This window comes from Schistocerca nitens, chromosome 6 (assembly GCF_023898315.1).
Source record: "Schistocerca nitens isolate TAMUIC-IGC-003100 chromosome 6, iqSchNite1.1, whole genome shotgun sequence".
NCBI classification, from domain to species: domain Eukaryota; kingdom Metazoa; phylum Arthropoda; class Insecta; order Orthoptera; family Acrididae; genus Schistocerca; species Schistocerca nitens.
This window is the reverse complement of record NC_064619.1, coordinates 622192540-622196607: the sequence shown is the minus strand read 5'-3', so window position 1 is coordinate 622196607 and position 4068 is coordinate 622192540.

The following is a 4068-nucleotide window of genomic DNA, read 5'->3' as shown; positions in this document are numbered from 1 at the left end:
TGTATCGGTAGGGAATAATGCTAAAATTTTTGATAAAGCTAATGGATTGATTGCGATTGCATGGAAAGAGAGTGGGTTGTATAAAATGAGTAGTACTATTAATAAAGGAGAAGTTAATGTTAATGTTATGAGTAAAGACAATAATATGACAACAAAGGAAAAATGGCATCGCATTTTGGGACATGTTAATTTCAATTATTTAAATACTTTATGTAAACATCAATTGTTAGATGGGGTTCCTTCAGAACTAGAATCAGAATTTATGAAATGTAAAATCTGTATCGAAAACAAAATGCATAATGTTCCTTTTAAAAATAATAGAACCAAAGCAAAAGAAATTTTAGAAATTGTTCACACAGATCTAAATGGGCCTCACTCAACTACTGGAATGCATGGGGAAAGATATTTTCTTTCTTTCATTGATGATTACAGTAATGCAGCTCGTGTTTACACCATAAAATCTAAAGATCAAGTATACAATTGTTTTGTAGAGTATATTAATGAAGTTGAGAATCTCACTGGGAAAACTGTTAAAAAGATAAGATGTGACAATGGGAAGGAATATTTAAATGAAAATGTCTATGAATTTGTGAGACAAAAAGGAATTGTATTGAATGCTTGTCCACCTTATGTGCATGAGCTTAATGGTACTGCTGAAAGGTATAACAGATCCATCATGGACATGTCTCGGTGTCTGCTAGCCGAAGCGCGAGTAGACAAGAGATTTTGGCCTGAAGTGGTTTGTGCAGCAGCGTACCTCAAAAACAGAACTTTAGCTAACACCATTGAAAAGAAAACTCCTTATGAGATATTACTGGGGAAAAGACCTAATGTTAATCATTTGAAATTGTATGGGAGTAGAGTTTTTGTAAGAGTACCTGAGCAACTGAGGAAGTCAAAATGGGATAGGAAAGCCGATTTGGGGGTTTTAATGGGTTATTGTGAAGTAGGCTACAGAGTGCTAATAAATAATAAGATAGTTGTTGCTCGACATGTGGACATTGTTGAAAGTGGTGTTAAATGTATTGGGTTTAAAGATTATGATTCAGTAAGTGAATATTCTAGTGATTCTGAACACAAAAGTATAGAAAATGAAACTGAACTAATAGAAAAACAGAAGGAAATTGAGAAAAATGAAAAGCTTTCTGATAATCATGAACCAGAGAAAGTACTTGGGTTGAGGAGATCATCTAGAGAAAGAAAACCAAAAATATTAAATGATTATGTTTACAGCAACTTTATTTATGTAAACTTTTGCAGTGCAAATAGTCCGGAAAGCTTTGAGGAGGCGATTAACAGCGCCGAATCAAATTATTGGGAAAAAGCGATGAATAAGGAAATTGATTGTTTGAACAAAAACAAAACATGGGAATTAGTAGATAAACCAGTTGATAAAGAAGCCATTGATGTAAAGTGGGTTTTCACAAAGAAATCAGAAAGTGTTTACAAAGCAAGATTAGTTGTCAGGGGGTTTCAACAAAAAGAAGTCGTCGAGGATATTTATTCTCCAGTAACCAATATGCAAACATTAAAGATTTTGTTGTCATACTGTTGTCAAGAAGGTTTGGTTATAGAACAAATGGACGTAGAGACTGCGTTTCTAAATTGTAAAGTTTTATCTGAAGTTTATGTAAAGCAGCCAAGAGGATATGATGATGGTACGGATAGAGTCTGTAAATTGTATAAAGCATTGTATGGTTTGCGAGAAAGCTCACGAGCTTGGTACAATTGTCTTGATGAGTTTTTAAGAAGTTTAGGTTTTAAAAGGAGTAAATATGATTATTGTCTTTATGTATTGCGAGATGGAGATGTTTTGATTTATTTGATTATTTTTGTCGACGATTTGCTCATTTGCTGTGTGAGAAAAGAAAAAATTGTTAAGATTAAGAACTTATTGTCAAAACAATTTAATATGAAAGATTTAGGTGAGGTAAAAAGATATCTTGGCATCGATATTAATTATGATTGTGAAACAAGAGTTATGAGTTTGAGTCAAGAAAAATATATTGATTCGTTAGCTGCGAAATATAAAATTGAAGATTCGATCTTGTACAAAACTCCAATGGAAGTAAATTTAAAGTTGGAACCAGCGTATGAAGATTGTAATGATGTTAGATATAGAAACTTGATAGGTGCACTCTTGTACGTAAGTTCGGGTACTAGACCAGATATTAGCTATAGTGTGAATTACTTGAGCAGATTCCAAAGTTGTTACAGTAGTACTCATTTTAAATATGCTTTGAGAATTTTGAAATATTTATATTTAACTAAAGATTTGAAATTAAACTATTGTAGGAATGAAAGTGCTGAGATATTAGATTGTTTTGTGGATTCAGATTGGGCAGGTGATAGTGTGGATAGAAAGTCAACTTCTGGTTATGTAATTAGATTATTTGGTAATGTTGTATTTTGGAAGTCAAGAAAACAAGCGAGTGTTACAAAGGCTTCAACTTTCGCAGAATATGTAGCATTGTCTGAAGCTGTAAGCGAGGTGAAACTTGTACATGATATTTTAGACATTTTTAATGTTAAATTTGAAAAACCTATTGTCATATATGAAGACAATTCAGGAGCATTAAATATAGCGAAGTTTGGTAATTTTACAAAGAATTCAAAATACATAGAAGTGCATTACCATTTTGTGAATGAGTATTATTTACAGGGACTCATTGATATTGTTAAAGTAGATTCAAATGAAAATGTTGCAGATATATTCACAAAGTCGTTATGTAAAGAAAAATTCATTAAAATTAGGAATATGTTAAACATCGCGATATAAATGTAAGGAGGTGTGTTGGAATTATGTAATACATTTATATCGGATATGAGAAAGTATGTTCGAGAAGTATCGATTGTGGTGACAGCTGTTTGTGTATATATGTGTGAGTGATGGGGCGCAATAGACAGTCTTCGTGTGTCTTTTATGAAGTGAACCTATGTATATTTTAATAAAGTATTTTATAAGTAAAAGTGTGAACGTGATTAAAAACAGTGGTAATGGATGCAAAAGTGCTTGCTGACAAACTTGGATCTCATTCAGACTTTGAAAAAGGGAAGAATATTTTTCGCAGAAGAGTGAAGAAGCAATTTACTTGTGAGTTGTATGATGAACCTATTGAAGTTGGAGCAGAATGCTCCACTGAGATAATTTTTTTCTACCTTATTTCCAGTACAGCTGTCAGATCACTAAAAAATAGATTTGTGCTTATGGACATAGTAAGAGCTTCAGCTTTCTATATGGCATTCATGTTCTGCAGATGTTGGATGGAAAACTGAATCACATACATAGCCTTTTACACTGTGTTAAGTAGTGATGATGAAGGCGTGGAAAGGAATTAAATGAAGTTTCAATATTCCTGCTGGGGATTCTCCACAAGCTCATTATTTTACATTACAAAAAGCAACATTACAGCATTTTTCACAATACTTTTGAAAGCTTAAGAATCCTCCTGACTTCTTAAAAAGAGTGAGTCAACTCTTTCTTAAGAATAATGGTGTGGACTTCCAACTTCAGCCATTGAAAGCAATACCTTGAAGTCACATATTCTGATTCTGTTTTGATACGTTAAAGGTACAAAAATTTCAGTGTAATGTTACTATTCAAGGAAGAAGTTGCCGTACATATACCGCACATCTGTAGGAATTATACATGACTTTATTAATTGAATATTTCATTTTTGAATCACACACACACTTGTGTTTTCCTTTCCAGAACCATACATAAAAAGTTTGACCTTGTTTAAAAATTATCAACTAGTTTCATTGCACATTTTCAAAATCTGAATTATGTATTGGTGAGTTTTCTTGACATGTAAGACTGCAGTTAAACAGTGTCTTATGTTTAACATGTTAACATAAAATTAGATGACAAATTTTTTACTCCTGTCCCATTTCTCTTGATGGAAAGTGAAATAATGTGTAAATTACAGAGTTAAAAAGTTCCATTATTAAACTTAAAAAATGGCAGAAATTTTATATTTTCATTCCACTCATTTTATTTAAGAATGTCCACAGTATATTTAAGATAGGTCTACTTTTTTCTGCTTTCACTCAAATGCTTAAAGAATT